The sequence below is a fragment of the Bison bison genome, unplaced genomic scaffold, assembly GCF_000754665.1.
Source record: "Bison bison bison isolate TAMUID 2011002044 unplaced genomic scaffold, Bison_UMD1.0 scf7180017864108, whole genome shotgun sequence".
NCBI classification, from domain to species: Eukaryota; Metazoa; Chordata; class Mammalia; order Artiodactyla; family Bovidae; genus Bison; species Bison bison.
This window is the reverse complement of record NW_011494680.1, coordinates 1,618,154-1,639,329: the sequence shown is the minus strand read 5'-3', so window position 1 is coordinate 1,639,329 and position 21,176 is coordinate 1,618,154. Positions and strand designations below refer to the sequence as shown.

Genomic DNA, 21,176 nt, shown 5'->3' with positions numbered 1-21,176 from the left:
CATCAACAAGAATCAGCCACACGTATACATATGTCTCCTCCTTCTCGAACCTCCCTTCCACCTCCCACTCCATCCCACCCCTCTAGGTTGTCACAGAGCCCCAGTCTGAGTTCCCTGAGTCATACAGCAAATTCCGACTGGCTATCTATTTACAGGTAATGTATGTTTCCATGTAACTCTCTCCATACATCCCCTTACTCTTTAAGAGCATACTTTCTGAACCTTGCCACCACTGACATTTTGAGCTAGATAATTTTTTTTTTGTCAAGATGGAGGTGGGGGCCTGTCTTGTGCATTACAGGGTGTTCAGCAGCTGCTCCAACCTCCATTCACTAGATGTCAGTAACACTCATGGATGTCACTGGATGTGACAAAATGCCCAGACATTGTTCCTACAGGGCAAAATCACCCTTGGTAAAGAACCACTGCTTCAGAGGAATGTCTGGGAAATGAGTTTCTTCTGGTGAAGAAACAGTTATCTGAAGCTCAGCAATTTCTTCAGTATTACTTCATTTCAATGTCAGTTTTTTAAATAATTATTATTTTGAAAATATCTTGCACAGAACATCTGTTCTAAAAGTGTGTTCATTTATATATTTTGAGTCTTCTGGACAGCAAGAGGATCAAACCAGTCAATTCTAAAGGAAATCAACCATGAATATTCATTGGAAGGCCAGATGCTGAAGCTCCAATACTTTGGCCACCTGATGCAAAGAGCCGACTCACTGGAAAAGACCATGATGCTAGGAAAGATAGAAGGCAGGAGGAGAAGGGGGTGACAGAGGATGAGATGGTCAGATGGCATCACCGACTCGATGGACATGAGTTTGAGCAAGCTCCGGGAGTTGTTGATGGACAGGGAAGCCTGGCGTGCTGCAGTCCATGGTGTCACAAAGAATTGGACATGAGTGGCTGAACAACAATATATTTCTTGAGCTATCAAGTCTGCCTGAAAATGTGCAAGATGTCAGGAAAACCATCTACCCAACATTAAAATGGAATATTCCTGGGAGCTGAGATTTGGACCAATGTGTTGTGTTCCTGTTTGTACTTTCCTCCATTGCTATAGCTTCCTGTTGTTGTTGTTTTTTTTTAAAATAAGGGTCATACATCATTTTTATGAAAACAATGTAGTCACCACTACACTTAAAAAAATTTAAGATCAAATTAGCGGTTCTGGCAGTAACAGCACCTTGAATTTACAATCCATACAGCCCCTAAAATCTGTTTCACCCAGGCTGCTAGATCACATCCATCAATTCTGCGTCTGTGCACTGGGGACCTGCTCGGCCCAATTGCACACTCTGGATTTATTCCTCCAAGCGGCAATGTGCTCCCATGGGACACTGAGCTGCACCAGGCCAGGGAGTCTGCCTGACTGGCTCCTGGCAGAAGTCCTTTGACAGCTACATCTGAGCTACTGACACCAACACTCATGCACAGGTCTGGTCATCATCTGCTAAACCACTTAGCCTCCATCCCATCTCTGTGCCCCAGCAAGTCTCTTTAACCCAAGAGCGCAACTTTGTTTTTGAATGAAACCTCTAAGGGCTCAGGCTACCTTTCCAGGTCCATTAAGACATTATCGGGAATCCCACCTATAGCATTTACCATTTTGTTATCAAAACCAAATATGAACATGCCTTCTATTAAAATATCTACATCCAGGTAATAGGGGTATGGACCAAGATCAGAGTCCTCTGGCTGGGCACTAGAGATCTCTGTTCAGATGGACTTCAGCATCCCTCAGAACATGAGAGCGTTACCAACCAATTACAGCCTCATCTAGCCAGTCCTTCTCTTTCTGGTCGACAAGACAACATGAGAAGCTTTACGAAAAGCCTGAGGATATTCACAGACACTGAGCATCAACTTCCAGTCAAAGGAACTAGCATCTCCCATCTGCACACAGGACATGAGAACCAGGCCCCCTCTCTCCAGCACCAACCACTCCTATCCACAGAACCCCTGCAGAAGGTCACCAAGATGATCCACAGTATTTAAGAAAAAGGTGAGACACATTCAGGGAGAATACACCAGAATGGCGGGAGCACCAAATCCTGAGTTCTAGCCATGGCCCTGCCAGTGAACTATGTCGGGGGCGGGGGACGTCACTTGATCTCTCAGGCCAGCTCTTTATAATGGTCAACAATAAAAAGGTATAATTCCATCACCATTATTGAACACTGACATCACGGAACACTGAAAGAATGTAGGAAAGAAATAAGGAACACAAACACCGGGGCCAACCTGCTGGCCAGAATCTTAGCTCTCCCCCTCTGCCACATGACAGCGGGCAGGTGGTCTGACTCCAGCAAGCGTCAGTCACCACTGCCCCGGATTGGTTCAAGGAGGAGATGAGGTCAGTCATCCCAAGTACCCAGAGCAGTGCCAGGCACTCTGTAAGGGCTCAATAACCTTTGACAGGTTTGATCCGAGCGTCTGCAGGCTCCCAAGAATCTCCTTCGGGATGCTGGGAGAGATGTTTACAACTCTCCAGGTTGGGACTTCCCTGGGGGTCCAGTGGTGAAGACTCTGTGCCTCCACTGCAAGGTGGGGTGGGGGTTCAATTCCTGGTCTGGGAACTAAGATCCCACAAGCTATGCAGTGCGGCCAAAAAACACTCCTGAGGTCAGACGGTCCACCCAGGCTGGAATCCCTCATTCTCAATGCTAAGAACAGAGCCAACTGTGCATCCTGAGTTCCCCACAGTTAAAGCAGACATGGAGAGAGACAGTAGGACACACAGCGTCTGCCAGTGTCTCTGCGGCTCCTAGTACAAGGTGGATGAGTACTCAAACCCCAGATGCGTGTGCCTGAAAACAAGTGCTAGAGCCACTTTAAAATGACTACCTGCCCCCACCTGGAGCCTCATTTCAGTCTTTACCAAATTAGCAACAGAAGGAGGGTCCCCGCTGCAATTAGGGGGTACAGCACCCAGCTCTCCGCCTACGAACACCCACTCTGCCAGAAGAAGGCTGCCAACAGCCACTCTCTCCTGACTTAATGATATTTGACAGTCTAGATATTTGACAGTCTATCAAAGAGTATCAGGCCCACCTGTTTTAGGCAATATATAATTTAATGGATTCTAAAAAAAAAAAAAAAACTTCTAAGAACAGAAGACAAAAATCTCCTTGTTGAGAAATGTAGTGTGTAAACGTTATTAAAATTTAAAAGGCAAGGTGATGTTGGGTTGTTCCAGATTTTTTTTTTTTTTTTAAGTTTCTTTCAAGGAAAAAAAAAGTTGAAAATCATTTTACTACAAAAATTCAAAAGCTTGGAAGGAATGAAGAAGGGACTTGGAAAATGAAAAGGTTACTGAGAGAAAAAAGCCCTGGGTTGTTCTAGACAACAAGGCTGGGTGAAGGGGAGCAGACTCAAATTTCAGAAGAAATTTGCCAATCAAGACACCATATGCACTGAGAGGCCTTTTAGAAAGCAAGTCCAGTGTGGTCCTTAATTTTCTAATCCGCGCTACCCACCAAGAAACCCCAGAAAGCTGTCTCTTGACATTGTGTCTGGCGGGGCTCTATTCATGTTTAAGGAACCCCCAGGGACGCATCCTCAAAACTACGAGGAAGTCTCAACACAGACCCCACTGTGGAGCTCACCAGAGAACACAGGTTTCACAGCTTTCCAGACAGACCAAAGTCAAGGAAAACAAGACTCCTGCCGAGCACGTGGGTTCCGCCAAGTCCAAAGTCACGGGCAAAGGGAAATGAGACTCGCCTTCTGGAATCTCCTTCTTGAATTTCTCTGGGGGTGCCGGGGGACGGGGGGAGGGCAGGGAGGTTTTGAAGCCTTGGCAGTTTGTTGAGAATAGAACTCAGATCACACCAGGTTCTGGGAGAAAGGAGAGACCCCTGTTGCTGGAAACTGCTGTGTTTGCAAGCATGGGGAGGACTCTCTTTAGCAAGCTGCCTGACCTTGCCCAGTTCCTACAGGGAGAGAGACGGGGCCTGCCTGAAGACAGGCTCTAAGTCTGCAGCCACAGGCAGGGTGCCCACCACACAGACCCCCACCCCGAACCCCCACCCACACCGACTGTTCTCTCTTCTAACCTCTGGGGGGCATTCAATAATCTGGAAAACTCCTACTCAGCCATCAGCACCCAGTTCAAATGTCACCTCCTGCAGAGCATCCTGGGACCCGCCCCCTGCTTCCCTCACATCATGCAGTTCACTCTCTGAGCCTAGGTTTTCCCCACTGAACTGTGGGCTTGAGGACAGAAAAACAGAGGGAAGAAGGGAAAGTATTTCCAATAACAGGGACAAAGACAGGGAGACGGGGAGGACACATGTGGACTCCTCCAAGGGACACCAGAGTGCCACACTGATGCTGGGAGAAGCAGGAGATGGAAGAACGGACAGGGAGAGCGTGGGCAGCTGTCTAGGGCAAGATCCAGGGTTGAACTACAAATGGGGCTTGATTCAAATGGCGGGTGACTTGAATCCCAAACCAGTACAGCGACAAGAGAACCTGGCGACCCCATCATACACCTGAAGGCAGCCTGGTCCCTTGGAGGGTAGGGAGGAGAATAAAGTCATCTTCTTACTTCTGAGAGAAAGGCCTACCTATCTCGGTCAACTCCCCAAGAGGCTGGTGGCCACTTGAGCAGACAGACAAGCGGGCTGCCCTGGGTGTGTGCTAAGTTGCTTCAGTTGTGTCCAACTCTTTGTGACCTGGTGGACTGTAGCCAAGCTCTCTGTCCACGCGATTCTCCAGACAAGAACACTGGAGTGGGCTGCCGTTTCCTTCTCCAGGAGATCTTCCCGACCCAGACTTGAGCTCTGGGGATACCGAGTCCCTATCGTCTCCTCCACTTATCCCACAGCCAAACGCTGGGCAGGCCACTTGCTGGCTTGGGGTTCTCTTTTGCTTTGTATTAAACAGATGCCCGGGATGGCATCCCACACAAAGCAGAAGAAAAAAACTGTAACTTACCAGCCCGGCTAGTTCACAGTGCCCCATAAATAATGCAGCCACCGCCTCTCCCAGCCCTGCCCACGTGACAGCGGAGCCTCAGGGACAGCTGAGGGAATGAGACACCAGGCCTGCCGCTTGGGGAACACAGAGGAGCCCGGAGCCTGGGTCGGAGGAAGGGCCATTTGAGAGGAGCCAGAGACTGAAGAGGACTCCCAGGAGGAAGGAGGATTTGCCTAAGCTGAAAAAGAATAGGGACCAGCTGGGACAGGTTACAGGAAGTGAGGTTCCAGAGAAAGCTGGCTGACCAGTGGCTATGGCTGATGAGAACCCAAGTTCTAGATATATGACTGGACAGGTCATCTCCCAAACCCCTCTTCACCTTGATAAGCATCACTGTCACCACCATTACACATCACCATGTTCTGAACAGTTGCTAGATGCCTCATTAACAGATCAGCACGTCCCCAACATTAACTGACAATACTAACATCTGGAGATCTTGCAAAAACGCAGTTCTGAATCTCTTGGTCTGAGGTGGGGCCTGGATGTTGTATCTTTCATCTGAGTGGTGCTGAGGCTGCCGGTCCATAAACCACGCTTGGAGGGGCACAGCTTGATACACACTCTTACTACGTGTTCCAAAAACCCCATGAGGCAGGTGCTGCTGTTACCCCACAGCTGAAGAAACCCAGGGCCAGAGAGGCTGCATCCTAGCAGTCTAGGCTAAGCTAGAATGTGATCCCTGATCTGCCCCTCCAAGCACTACCCTGACTCTGGAAAGAGCAAGCAGCAAGATACACAGACCTGGCCCTAGGCTGCAGGAAGCCCAGTAGGCAGGCTGAATCCTGCTTTATATCTGGGTTCAGTAGAAGCCAAAGAATTGATGCTTTTGAACTGTGGTGCTAGAGAAGACTCTTGAGAGTCCCTTGGACAGCAAGGAGATCAAACCAGTCAGTCCTAAAGGAAATCAACCCTGAAAATTCATTGGAAGGACTGCTGCTAAAGCTCTAATACTTTGGCCACCTGATGCGAAGAGCCGACTCACTGGAAAAGACCCGATGCTGGCAAAGACTGAAGGCAGGAGGAGAAGGGGACGACAGAGGATGAGATGGTTGGATGGCATCACCGATTCAATGGACGTGGGTTTGAGCAAACTCTGGGAGATTGTCAAAGGCAGGGAAGCCAGGCATGCTGCAGTCCATGAGGTCACAAAGAATAGGATACAACTTAGCAACTGAACAACAATAAGAAAACCAGATAAAGTAGAATGGCGAGCAAGGGCTCCCCAAACAAATAACCCCCGATTACAACTGCAAAGGATCTGGGCGAGCTGTAATGTCACCTTAGAAATGGTCAGGATCCAGAACCATGTGAAAAAGAAAACATAAAAGAAAAGCCCTTTGTGCAGAAAACATCACACACCAGATAGACACACACTGGAAATGTTGAGTCACCACCATCAGCGGTGTGATTATGGCTGATTCTGTCACATCTTCAGGTTTCCTGTGGACACTGGAACTGATTGGCTTCTACCAGGAGGTGGGGGAGCCTGTCCCGAGCATCTCTCCAGGTTTCCATCCCCAGCCCCGCCACCAGGTCCCTCCCCAGGGTGAGTGTGAGGGGTACAGTCCACAGCATCCCTCCCCTTCTTCCAGGGACACCCCTAGGTGAGTTCAGCCTTCAGGGAAACAAAAACAAAGCTTCAAGAGGAAGTTTCTGACCAAAGCAGGAGCACCACTGGACTCCACGCTTCTTAAAGCATGAGGCAGGAATCTTCGACTTCCAGAAGTGGGTACCTGTCACAGCTTTGTCCCCAAAGCCACCTTTCCCCACCCCATCCAGCAAGATGAAGGGCTCCCAAGGTCCTCTGATGAAAGGAGCTGCGTAAACCCCTCCACCATAAAACCATTCCTGGACTTTTATTTTCTGATTGGAGCTTGCCTAATCCACGAATTACTCCTGTCCGTCAAGTGGATGACAGCCTTGCGGATAATCAGCGGTTGCCTCCTTACACGCCCACCCTCACCCACCTACCCAAGCTCACCAGCAATAAAAATGCCTATGAAAAGAACCTTACAGCTCTGTGTACACTTCATGGATGCTGGCACCTCCCACTTCAACAGATTTTCCCTCCCACCAAACTCCACAAGCCCCAAACCCCACCCAGGCTGCTAGGAATAACACCTGGGCAGGAACCACCAAAAAGGGCTGTGCCTGTTACGTCTACAGTCATTTCTCTTTTTTTAGAGTCTTTCCACTGAATGTCCATCTCTTTGCCTGGATAGAAGGCCCTGATGAGCAGCCATACCCAGTGTCTAAAAGGATCAGTGTGGTCTAGTGGGTGGAGTCAGGCTGCCCAGCTTCAGATCTCCCCAGACCTACATGACTCAGTCATCTGGTGACACTTTATCTTCATCTGTAAACGATGACCATGGTAGTCCCCTCCTCAAAGGATGCTAACAAGGGTAAGTCAAAGAAAAGGAGGGCGCTGAAGGGTGACTAGCATCTTGCAGTCCAGAAATGCTAGCAACTGCCATTTTAATGAGTCACATACAAGGCCACCCAGACTCGGACGTTTCATGAGCACCTACTATGCACAGGTTGCGCTTCCCTGGTGGATCAAATGGTAAAGAATCTGCCCACAATGCAAGAGACCTGGGTTCGATCCTTGAGTCAGGAAGATTCCCTGGAAAAGGGAATGATTGGCTACCCACTCCAGTATTCTTGCCTAGAGAATCCCATGGACAGAGGAGCCTGGTAGGCCACAGTCCATGGGGTGGTAAGAGTCGGACACGACTGAGTGACTAACAGCAGTATGCACAGGCACCGGGTGGGGCTTAAAAGAAGCCAAAGTATTGAGGAACGCTGCTGTGTAAGCCACTGATCCCGGAGAGCACCACACTCTAGAGATAAAGCCCTGGAAGGTGCAATTGGTACAAATTTCTGGACAGAGTGATTCCTCACCGGGGTCTTAGATGACTGTAGCCCACCAGGCTCCGCTGTCCATGGGATTCTCCAGTCAAGAATCCTGGAGTGGATAGCCATTTCCTACTCCAGGGGATCTTCCTGACCCAGGGGTCTAACCCACATTTCTTGTGTCTCCTGCACTGGCAGGCAAATTCTTTACCACTAGTGCCACCTGGGAAGCCTGGAAGAAGAGGGGGAAAGAAAGGAAGGGAGGGAGCATTCCCTGCAAAAGAAAAAGAATTAGCCAAGGATAGGAAGCACAGGAGATCATGCTACATTCAGACATGAGTCACTTTGTTCACCTGGAAGACACCCAGGGAACGTGTGATTTGGGGGATGAGAGTGGGGGGGAAGAGCAGGGAGATCCCACCCACTCCACAAGCTGCAGAGGAGGCTTGTGGTGGCTCAGGGAGACCCAGGAGCCACCCCCACCTCTTCTTACCCAAGGAAGACTCCCAGCACAAGCTCCCAGAGACTCACCACCAGGGAATGCCTGCTAAACCTACAGATGCCTGCACCCAGCCCCAAATCAACACGACCAGATCCCTGGGGGTGGGGCCCAGGGGTCTGCACTTAACACATTCCCCAGGGGACACTCAGGCTCTGATGGCCGAAATTACACACAGATCTGAGACTTATCACTCTAGACAACAGGCCACAGCCATCTCAGGTCTTGGATACTGTGGCCTCAGCGATTTCTCAGTCCTGATGTACAGGCCATGCTTCTGTAGGAGTAATCCCCAGTGATAATCACCTGCGCAGGGGAACGTGAACAGACACACATTTTCTGAAAGGCATTCGGCAATGGGTTTCAAAAGCCTTGAAAGTATGTGCCTTTGACTCAGGATAAATCTCTGTGGGGAAACCACCAATGTAAATCAAGGTGTAACTGCAAGGATCTATTTGCTGAAGAGCTGCTCATGGTGAAACACTGGACACAGCCTGATCACAAATCACTATGGAACTGGGCTCCTGACTCAGGGCCTTTGCACATGCTCTTTCTGTGCCTGGAACATTGATTATTCCTCTGATGTCCACATACTTCGTAAGTTATCCCCCAAATGTTACCTTCTCTTTGAGGTGAGGCTTTCCCCAACCACCCTATTTAAAAACAACGACACGGAGCCTGCTTTATCACACACACTCCTTCTAAAATACAACACAACTGACTTATTCAGTTTGTCTGTCCCAGACGCCCATCCCTTGTCCACTAGAATGTAAGACCCAAGAGGACAGAGATCTGAGTTCATCTGGTTAACTGCTGGGTCCTCAGCACTTACAGCTTCCCAGGTGGCTCAGAAGGTAAAGAATCCACTTGCAATGCAGGGGACGTGGGTTCAATCCCTGGGTCAGGAAGATCCCCTGGAGAAGAAAACGGCAACCCACTCCAGTATTCTTGCCTGGAGAATCCCCATGAATAGAGGAGCCCAGTGGGCTACAGTCCACGGGGTTGCAAAGAGTCAGACAAGACTGAAGTGACTTAGCGCACACACATCCCTCAGCACTTAACACAGAACCTGACCCACAGCAGGTCCTCCAACAGGTGTCAACTAAATCAATTAACCATGAACAAAACAATGCACCACCACACAGCCATTAAAACTAACCCGGCTTCTAATTACAAGCACAGAAAGTGTTAAGTGAAAAGCTAAGTGGAAAAGGAAATTTCTGACAGGGCAAAAGCTGCAATAGCCTTCCTCTAAAAGGTGTGTCCATAACCCACTTTGGAATCAAGTGGTTATGGGTGACTTTCATTTTTTACTAACCTGAGGTCTTCAGGTTTTTTTTTCTTCCATTAACTTTCAATTACTTGCATAATCTTAGAGAAGTAATCCCTCGAGAAATGCTCTCAAAACATTTGCTAACTCTTCATGCTAAATGTAGGGGAAAGCTTCCTTCTCTGTGATTTAATTAGGGTGTCCCTAATTAAGGCCAGCCCAACATCAAAGAGGCCAGGTTCCCAGGGACCCTGACTCGAGGTCTACTCCTGGTGGCAGGGTGACCCCCTCCCCCAGCAGTGGCTGGAAGTCTCCCAGGGCCCGGATGCCAAGGGCTTGGCCATCAGCTGTCTCCTCCTGGCCCTGCTCCCCGCTACTTGCTTCCTATTGGGGTGCTTCATCCAATTATCCAGGCCCCAGATCACATCCTGCTGGAGAGCGGGCTTTGAAGGTTCAGTAAACAATCACTTCAAAACAAAGAGGGACCATTAAACCAAACTCAAAGACTTCCTTAATGGCCTCGCGCTCAGCTGCCGGCCGGGCTGCAGCAAGCCGGGCCTCAGAAGTGAGACTTAGAGGTCTTCCTGGGAACTAATCTTGCCGCCATTCCAACCGCCTCCCCTCCACGGCCCCCTTTCCTGTTGTGCAACCCTGTGGGCTGCAGAGCTGTTACTGGGGAGACCCTGACAGAGGCGGGGTTCTCCAGCAACACAAACATGTGTCATGCGGTTGTCACCTCGGACAACCACGTCAGACCCTTGTGAACCGCACCCCGCCTGCGCCCCACACACTTCCTTCTGTGAACGAGTCAGCGGCCCCCCAGCGATTTCACGTTGTTGGCTGGTCCAACTCCCTCCTGAAATAAAGGGAGGCCCTGCTGAGCCTCTTCAAGCAGCTCAGAGGAGGGCCTAGCTTTTTACTGCTTTATCTGGTTCGTCCTGAGTCCTAAAGTTATCAGTAGGATGATGATCAAAGTGATCACTGACATACCCACTACAGAATCTGAAAAGGAAATACTAAAATGCTGTAAGAGACAGCTCAGCCCTGTGGATTAAGGGCACAGACCCTGGAGCCAGACTGCCTGGGCTCAACTCCCACTGTACCTCTCCTAAGTTGCATGATGAGGGCAAATGGCTTACCCACTCTGCACTTCAGTTTCCCATCTGTAAAATGGGAATTATGGCAATAACTCCCTCACTGATAGATGCATTTGTAACTACCTTCCTGGGTTGCTGGGAGAATTAACAGTCTCCATAAAGCACTAGTATAGTGCCTGGTTGTACCATACAAATGCTTGTTAAGTAAGTAAAATAAACCAGGGGGAAGGTTTTGTACTTGTACCAAAACCTTCCCCCTGGTTCTGTCTCCCAGCTCTAAATGAGAATCAGAGGTCTTCCCCTGACCCCTCTCAAAATTTCATGCTGACGTCTATTAAGGCACTGATCATACTGATTTCCAGTTACTTGTCTGTGACTCCTCTAGACTAAACAACTTTCAGGCAAGGTCATGGATGTATTTCTACCCACCTCCCCCGCCCCAACAGTGCCTGGCAGAGAGCAGGCGCTTTGTCATATCTATTGAATATGTGTACCGCATTCTCTCAAATTATTTACATGCTGAAAGTTGAAAAACATTTCACTCTTGTCTCTACTGCATTATCAAAGCGAAGGTACAGGTTTCTTGTATTTTCTGAAACATCTGAGTACCACTGTGGGCAGGCTACTCTGCTAGAAATTACCAGCAGATTTCTGGGTTCCCTTGTGGCTCAGCTGGTAAAGAATCTGCCTGCAATGCGGAAGTCCTGGGTTCGAACCCTGGGTTGGGAAGATCCCCTGGAGATGGGAAAGGCTACCCACTCTAGTATTCTGGCCTAGAGAATTCCATGGACAGTCCATGAGGTCGCAAAGAGTCGGACACAACTGAGCGACTTTCACTTTCAGACATAAGACCATTTTATCTATTCATGCTAAACCCTTTGCATATACTTTCTCTTTTAATCCTCCACAACTTTAATAGGAGACTATTACTCCACCCATTTTACAGGTAAGAAAATCAAGGCTCAGGGAACAAGAGTGACGTGCCCAGAGTAATAGAGCTAGAAGTGGCAACCTAGCTCCAAGGGCAACCACTTAAGGCAGCATGCAATGAGTACAGGTAGAATCAACATGCATGTGGAAAAACGCCCAAGAGTGCCTGATGTGATAGAAAGAGGAAGATGGAGAAATGAGCGACCTTTCTGGTGAGGCCTTAAAGGATGAGAAAGATCTCAGTAATGCAAAACATGGCAGAGAAGGTCCTCCAAGTGGGACAACAGCAAGAACGAAGAGCACGGGAAGTGTTCAAAGAAGCCAGGGGATCCAGGTTGGGGGACACTGGGCACAGAGCAGGCCACTCCACTACAGTCAATCACAGGGAGGCCCGAAGGCCTGGCTAAGACAGGTGGGCCACAGACAGTTAGTAGGCAGATAGTGAAAGTTGCTCAGTCGTGTCCGACTCTTTGCCACCCCATGGACGATACAGTCCATGGAATTTTCCAGGCCAGAATACTGGAGTGGGGAGCTGTTCCCTTCTCCAGGGGTCTTCCCAATCAGGGATCGAACCCAGGGCTCCCTCATTACAGACACATTCTTTACCAGCTGAGGCACCAGGGAAGCCCAAGAATACTGGAGTGGGTAGCCTACCCCTTCTCCAGCAGATCTTCCCAACCCAGGAATCGAACTGGGGTCTCCTGCATTACAGGCAGATTCGTTTCCAGCTGAGCTACCAGGGAACCCCCAGTAGGCAGGTAGGAAGAACCCAAACATGGCCAAGTCTTGGGAAGGGACAGAAGCCAGTACAAAGCTGTTGGTAAAATGGAGGCTAGAGGCAAATGAGACTGCATCTCCTGGTGCTCACTCCAGAAAAAGAAGCCGCAACTCAAACAAGGTGGACAGGAAAAGACGGCCGGTACCAAGCACCCGTCTCTCCTCACACTGGTGTAAACATCTCTAAAAGGCTTTTTTTTTTTTAAGCATTAAAGGCCCTGAGGACCTCAGCCAGGCACCCAGGCCTTCCCTACCTTTATCTACAGAGGATTTGCAAACAGAGAAATGCCAATAGGCCCTGCTGAGCCAGATGAGGTTATAATGAACTCAGGAGTGATTTATATACTTAGTAAGAAGAAGAAGAAAAAACTCAACTTCTCCATTTCCTGCAACTTCATTTGCAAGTTCTAAATACAGCTCAGTAAAGGGTGGGGTCTTGTTTGCCCTAAGAAGTGGTGGAGATAATTATTGATTTCAAAACTACAGAACACTTCATTCCCAAATCTGCAAGACAATATAACCGCAGCGAACATCTTAGTCAGGCATGGTGCAAAGCCCTTTAACAAATACAATCTCATTTCAGAATCCCCCCAACAACATTGTAAAGATGGGCACTTTATGAGACCCATTTCACAGAAGAGGAAAATGAGGCTCAGAGAGATGAAGAAATTGGCCCACAGGATTTAAAACCAAATCTCTCTGCCATTTCCTTCTCCCCCTTGGAGAAGGAAATGGCGACCTACTCCAGTATTCTAGCCTGGAGAATCCCATGGACTGTAGACTGCCAGGCTCCTCTGTCCATGGGGTCGCAAGAGTTGGACATGACTTAGCAACTAAACCACCACTCTGCCTCCAAGCTCAGCAGTAGCTCCAGAATTTCCATGGAAGGGGTTTGGGGGCAATGGTGTGGCCGGAATGAATAAATAGGATGTGGGCAGGGAGCTGTGCTGCTGAGAAAGCACTGTTTTCACTTGGATGCCATGTTATAGATCCGCACTGTCCAATACGGTAGCCACTAGCCACACAAGACTATTGAAACAAATTGCAAGTAAATAAAATTTAAAAATCAGTTTCTCGGTTGCACAAGCCACACTTCAAGTGCTCAAGAGTCACACGAGGCTAGTGCTTAGTGTATCTGACAAATTCCATGATAGTATAAAATCGTACTGGTCAGGGCTATTACGGATCAACTAAAAACATCCAAGGATTCTAAAGATGCTTTTTGTCTGTTGCTATTTTTTTTAATTTATTCACTTTAATGTTTCACTATAAATTTATTTTTATTAATTGTAGTAAATACACAACATTGCCCATCCTGAAGCCCGGTAGTGTTAAGCAGATTCTCATTGCTGTGTCACCATGGAAAGACACTTTTACTCAGGCAAGGTTGAGAAAACATGTCAAGGGTGCTCAGACTGTGTATAGCTGGGGGTACTTTTAAAAATCCTAAAGCCCAGGGTGTACCCCAGAGGCACTGAATCAGACCTTCTGTGGAATAGGGTCCCAGGTATCAGTGTCTTGTTGCTCCCAAGAAATCCAATGCATTCATCGCTGTAACCATGTCTGTTCTACCAAAAGGGGCGCAGAACCGCCTCTTCCTCCTCTGGCCAGACCCACCCCTCCGGCTCCCTGAAGACCCCTGCCTGGGGGAGGTGTCGGGGAAGCGAGGCCCAGGCAAAACCCACTGTCCACCTCTAGGACTTGGGAGGCGGCTGCTGCTGACCCAGCTAATACTTTCACTGCTGTCCAAATTCTTCAAGGGAAAGAAAGCAAATAAAAAGACACAGAGCTCAAAAGCCACTCCATTGATTTTTTTTTTCTTCCACCCACTTAAACTAGACAGGAAAAGAAAAACACTTAGACACTATGATGGAGGTCATATTGCCAAGAAATCGGCACAGAAGGGAGGTTTTCTTGGTGAATTCCATCAACTTCCCCCAAACACAGTCTTGCCATGGCTCGACTGACTCAACCCAACTGGAGGGTGACAAGGAAATAATTCAATACAGAAAGTCCTTTTACAAGAGAGTTCCAGGGCTGGACACAAAGTGAATTCAAGGCAAGGTGTTCTCATTGAGGAGTTACTGAACTTTGGGTGAATTTACTTAATTCATGTAATTGAGGGTACTGACAAGCATAGTCACCCAACCTCAGGGCCCAATGGGCTCCACGGACATATAAAGGCGGCCCTCTGGTCAGTCATGGAGAAGACCATAGGGGCTTTGTATGGGGACAAGGACAGAAGCCAAGGTTGGGGGTGACTTTCCCTTCTAGGAAGCCAGGAGGAGGGGAGGAGAGAGAAAGGCTGTAAGTGGTAAGTAGGAGGAGCAGGAAAGCCACAACATGTTGATATATTATAAATTAAACCATTTCCACAAAAGTGACAGCCAGATGGGAGCCTCCCACCCCCATCTCCACTCCCCCTGCCCCGAGTCCTCCCAGAGTCTCAGCTCAGGTTCACACCCCCAGGCTGGCTCTGGGCTGCAAGAGCTGCGATGTGACCCCGATTCCTTGCTAGGTTCTCCTGCGGGACTCAGGCAAGTGAAATGCTGCCTTCTAAAAACTCATGCACAGCCCCCTCTCTACCTTAGTCATGCTCTAAAGAGCTCCAGCTGCTGCTAAGTCGCTTCAGTCGTGTCTGACTCTGTGCGACCCCATAGACGGCAACCCACCAGGCTCCCCCGTCCCTGAGATTCTCCAGGCAAGAACACTGGAGTGGGTCAAAGAGCTCCAGCTTTAGGGGTCAAACAGACCAAGGTCTGAATGCCAGTCTACCTCACCAGGGCGTTAAACAAATGATCAACTCAAAGCCTCAATTTTCTCAACTTTAAAGTGGGGGTGATGTGAGGACAACAGGAAATCCTGGCACATAATAGATTTTCATTGAGTCCCTTCCAGCCCCCTGTTCACTACATGCAATAAATACAGTTGCTGTTGTTTAGTGGCTAAGTCATGTCCGACTCTTTTGTGACCTCATGGACTGCAGCCCTGCCAGGCTCTTCTGACCATGGGATTTCCCAGACAAGAATACTGGAGTGGGTTGCCATTTCCTTCTCTACGGGATCTTCCCAACCCAGGGATCAAACCTGAGTCTCCGGATTGGCAGGAGGATTCTTTACCACTGAGCCACCAGGGGAGCCCAAATAAATACAGAGCACCTGTATGCCAGGTGGCACCCCAGAGCATCTTAAATTGGGAAGCAGCAAATGACACAGCCCCATGCCAAGGTCTTCCCTGGGCTAAGAGGTAGGAAACATTGATAATGTTGGGGAGGGAGTTGGTTTTACTTTGGGGGGAGGGTTGTAACATGTATGTGTGTACGTGACACAGACTCAGATGAACCCTTCCACAGTCTCCAGCTCATTCAAGGAAAAACCTTGGCAGCCAAATACAATGCGCTTCCTCAGTGCTCATCCAATTAATTTATTCCATTTGTCTCTCCAGTTTGCTACTTAATAAGGACATATCAGCAGTGCGATCTGAAAATCTGAGTCAAATGGCTTCAGGCATCACAGTTCCCTTTCAGGGTCCCAAATGTGTCCTGTCTGCTGTCCTACGCAGCTGAACCTGCCCTGCTCAGGGAGAGGTATTTCTCTGTTTTTGCAAAGATGTGGGTTTTAGGGGAAAGTGTCCTGAAGGCAGTTCCGAGAAGTAATGGCAAACTCAAAATGATCTCATTTTCCCATACCCGACTGGAATATCTAAATGGTCTCACTATATATAGAAGGAATCTGGCCAGCTCTTGCCCATCCCTGGGAAAATGGAAAGGGCCTAGATGAAAATTACAGATAAAGAGCCTAATGAATCAATAGTTTCAACCTTTTCACCCTCCAAGCACTTTAAAGACCTCAAGTGAGCCGGCCAAATTGACACTGTTTTAGTTTTTCCTTTGTCTCTACCCCAAGAGGCAAAAAGAGTTCGAAGGCTAAAAGGTCAGCAGCAGAGTATGCATGGGACACACTTGTACTAAAAAATTGTTCACACTTGCTGAAAATACAGCATCAAGCTCAACACTTGTGACGACACCGATGCTTGATCAATACTGCAGGACTGTGAGTACATGTTAGTCTCATAAGAACAAAATGATGGGACTTTCCTGGCACTTCAGTGGTTAAGTCTCCACACTTCCACTTAAGGGACATGGGTTCGATCCCTGGTCAGGAATATCCCGCATACCACATGGCATGGCCATAAAATAAATAAAATTACTCTCTTAAAAAATATAAATAAAAATTGGAAAAAAGAAAGAACTAAGTGACAGCTGAACTGGGCAAAATTCAAAGTCAGCCTACCTTCCACGCAAACTGTGACTAGGAATGATCTTCTCTCAACTCTTACCAACTAGGATCTCAGAATACAAAGATTCATAGAATCAAACAAGTTCTAAACAATCTGCTTAAATATGATGTATAAGAGATTCTCCCCACAGAGACACTGAAACCAAGACAAAAAAAAAACTTCTTCTCAAACTGAGACAAGAAAAATTATACCTGAAAACCCTCGAAAATTGATCTACAGAGAGCAAACCCTGTATCTCTGAACAGGCACCATTCCCGGCAGTTCCCTGCTGCCGGTTTTATGACATCTTCACTTCTCTTCCTTCTCCCAGAGGCCTATACTGAGGAAGCTGTAAAAGCCTGGGCAAACACAGCCATTTGCTAAGAGAAAAAGCGACGTGGGGCCCATCTGTACTTCACAAGGGCTTGGCTTGTCTGTCTGTGCACATCACCATTTACAGAGCAGCCCACCTCCCTCAGAGCCCAGGCCACTGGCGGAGGCCTTGGCTGGACTTTCAGTATCTTTCTAGAGAAAAAAAATTTTTTTTCCTTCTTTTGAAAGAGTCAAAAGGAAGTCCGACAAGGGCTGACCAATGTCCTTCCCCAGGCTGGACTACCAGCCCCTCCTTCATGGCCACTATATTGAATTGAACTGGACAAGCAGCTCTCCAAGGGCAGCCTTGGCTCCTCACCGCCCAGCAAAAGGCCTTCCACACAGCAGGCCTTCAACAAACCCTGAGGAAGTGAACCTCTTGTCTGACAGCAACCCCAAAACAAAACAGTAAGGGGTGGGGGCAGAGAAAACCCTGAAATCATTATTCAGCCCTGGATTCACTGCTCACATTCTTGATCTTGTGATGAGTAAGGGAAAATATCATGACGTGTCTTCGAACCACAAAGATTTCCATGGAATTCAAGAAGTCCCTTTAGCAGGTCTAATTTTAGGTAGAATTTAGGAGGGGAGGATACTGGTGGCAAACAGAGGTGGGGGGCAGCGGAAAAAAACTGAACAAGGCCCCTATTCTGCTCGGCACAGGTGCTGGTAACAGGACACCCTTGCCTAAAGTGAGGCGTGGGGTGGGGAATTCAAGGTGGGGTTGGATATTCTTTCACCCCCAGTCACATTATATAACCCCAAACACACTTTCCAACCCAGTACAAAGTTCTCCCTGCATTCGGGCCCCACACAGCTCCTAACATGCTGACTCTTGAGCAACAAGGCAGAGGAAAATATGTGATTTTAGCCTCCAACTTCTTGTTTTTTTTAACTAAGTTAATTATTAAAAAAAAAGACAGGCATCAACAGGGTGAACTGACCTCAAGTTTGGCCAGGGTCTCCTGGTCTTAGAAGCTTTCCAAACATCACCGAATTCTACATGCCGGTTCAATTACTTAACTAAAAAGATTTTCAAATACAAATCTTAGGTCAGTATGTTGTACACCTGAAACCAATGTTATGTGTCACAGCTCAGTTTTAAGGAAAGTAATGGCACACATCTGCTGTTTGAAGCATTAGCTGTGTTTCTTGGGACTTGGAGAGAAATTCCAAAAAGATTTCAGGGTCATCTAATGTAGTCAACAGGGTTGAAACACCAGAAGTCAGTCATCTGGCCTTCCACAGTTGCTTCCAAGCTACAGTTCCCCTAGACGAACCGCGATGGGCCCATGCCTCCAGCCACATGAATCCTTCCCTCTGGGACCAGCTCACATCAGACGACTTGATTTACGTGGAAAGGCAGCCAGTAAGCGATTTTGCACACCACCATTCATTGGTGGCCACCACAGTAGAGTGGAAGAAAGGGAAAAAACACAAGGTTTCCTCTCATCAAGGAATCAATAAGTTATTTAACAGCTGCTGTGGGATCCCAGTGGAAGAAAATGAGGGTTTCTTCACTGCTCCAGCCCCCCTGAAAAGGATACAACACACACCCTGACAGCCTAGGACTTAGCCAGATGAAGGATCGTTGGAAGAAAGCAGAAAGAATCCTCCCCAGCTTTTCCATGTCTTGAGGTTCTTTGGTTTGGGAAGATGGATGGGGCTAAGCCTTGAAATTACTCCATTTTTTGTTGTTTTCTTTTTTTTTTCTCCAAAGAGGAAATTGACTCCCTTCCTGTGTTGCTGTACATTTTGGAGAATCAAATGCTACTTTAAAACAAAATTTTTTTTTCCTTACCCTTTCCTCACCCCACTTCAACATTACTTCTGAGAAAATAATCTAAAAATGTTCTCAAGATGGCATTCCAAATGAGCTTCCAAAACATACATGTGTCCTTCACAGCAAACAGAAAGGGGACCACAAGCGTCGTAAACTATCGTGGGAGTTCAAGAAAAAAGGAGGATAAGCAGGTCCTTAGAAAGACAGCTCACTTCAGATATTAAAAAGTTGACTTTTATTGCTGACAACTTTGTGCATAAGCATCCCACACAACACTACATGCCCAAATTTTAAAATTCTCCTTTAAAATGTCACTGCCTTCTAATCCACGAAGTCTTTTCCAAAGAAAACTCCAGGATAAACACTCTGCAACTTAGGCATAAACAATCATGGAAATTAGACCCCCCCCCCCTTTTCCCCTTATCTCTCTACTCCCCAAAAGTCTGAAATTCTGCAGATCTCAAGGCATGTTTTCATCTTCCACTCCACTTTGAAAACCTTTGACTGCCAAAACAAAATAAACCTTTAAAATAAATGTCTTCCCAACAGGATGTTAAACAAACCCGACTCAATTCAGAGAAAGAGCTCAGGAACCACAAACTATAGATCCAGCACTCAAAGGGTATTAAACAAGTCTTTATTTTTAACTGGAATCTTGTGGAAAGAGAAGCATACCACCTTAGCACCCACAAATTGGCCTCCCCAGCCAGAAAGCACTGCAGGGCAGCCAGGAGACACCAGGTGGAAAGCATGGGAGCCCGCCCTGAAGTGGGTTACTTTCTGAAGGGCTTGGGGTTCCAACCCATGAGAACTGAGCCTGGATTCTGGATTAATGAACAAAGAGGAGAAAAAAATCAGGTGTGAACGCACTGAGACTGCAGTGGGGACATGGGTTAGGTCACTGGGTCCACGTTATACAGAGGGACTAGAAACATCCATTTCTCTCCTCCAAAATGCACAAGCAGTTCTCCCAACCCATCTCAAAATCTTCCCCTGGTGATCATAATCCACGTGTGCCTCCAACCAAATCTTGTTTGATTACAAGGCCTGTAGATTTCACTTAAGAAATATCCCAGAGTCTACAGAGGGAACCAAGCTTTGTCTCAATTATTCAATGGGGGTTGGGGGCAAAGGAATGAAAGGGCTGTCTTTGAACAGGACATAATCCATCTAATTCCAAGGGGCTGGATTAGAGGCATTCCTGGGCAAGCCGGGTCGCTGAACAGAATGCTCCACGAATGTCAATTTCTGACAAAAGGCACAGGCTCTGCAGAAGGATTTCAAAATGGACCAGACCAGGACGCAAGCACCTTGGCAAAGTTCACCCTGGGTGAGGTGGCAGTTGGTGCTTAGAGGAGAAAACAGGCCATGACAGCTGAGCATTCCTTCCCAAAGTCCATCTCCCAGGCGGAACCCTCTCCAAACCTTACATTTCAAGAGACAAAAGCACCTCCAGGCGTGCAGGCAGCGGCTGAAGAGGGGCTGTCCACACCCACTCGCTGCACAGCTTTCCAAACCTGCCCACTCGTTTTGGAAGCCGAGCTTTTAATTAAACACCACCTCCCCGGATCTGTTGAGGCAAACTGGGGCTGGGCTAGAGCCAAAGAGAAGCTCCCTAAATACACATGAAAAAAAAAAAAAAAAATTCCCCCCACCGCCCCCAATTCCCACCTCCAGCCAGCTCGCGCGGCTGGTTATATTTCCTTTAGATTAGTAACACAGGGCCCTGGTCTATCTCTATGCACAGAAAATCCACATTCAAGGATCAGGTTATCCCCAGTCCCACCCTTCGCAGGAAAAAGCCTGGGTGTTGTTCCCCGCCCCCATCATACACACTCACGCGCGCGGGGGCGGGCACGCGCGCACACGCGCGCACACACACACGCACACACAGTCTTCACAATCCTTCCAAGAGAAAACCTGGTGTCTGTGCGTGTTAGGCGGGTGGGGAATACAGCTGTTTAAGGTGCCCCAGTCTCGCCTTCGGGCTGGGAGCCTCAGTCTGGGGACGTGGGGTCCCCCGCAAGACTGCTCTGGGAACTTCTGCTCCACGCCCCAGGGGAGGGCCGAGGGGAGGCATGCAAACCCTTACCAGCTTTGGAAGAGCCTAATTAATACCTAATTTGCTCAGATAGCCCCCAGGTGGACCTGAAAGCCCACAAGGGAGAGGGATATCTCCCTCCCAGTCTCTCGGGCTGGGGGGCTCCTTCTCACAGCTGGGCAGAGCCCCTCCCCTCTCCCCACCACCGCGCCAGGCGCCCCCTCCAGTACCCCGGGGAATCAGGTGTCCGCCCAAGCATCCACCCCCTGCGGGTCGCAGACACC

General features: G+C 48.3%; 1 protein-coding gene across 1 annotated transcript in view; it reads right to left on the bottom strand.

The window, feature by feature from the left end:
* Window positions 1-21,176, bottom strand: part of MTSS1 (metastasis suppressor 1) — a 160,848-nt gene that overhangs the window by 139,174 nt on the left and 498 nt on the right. The window lies entirely within an intron of this gene.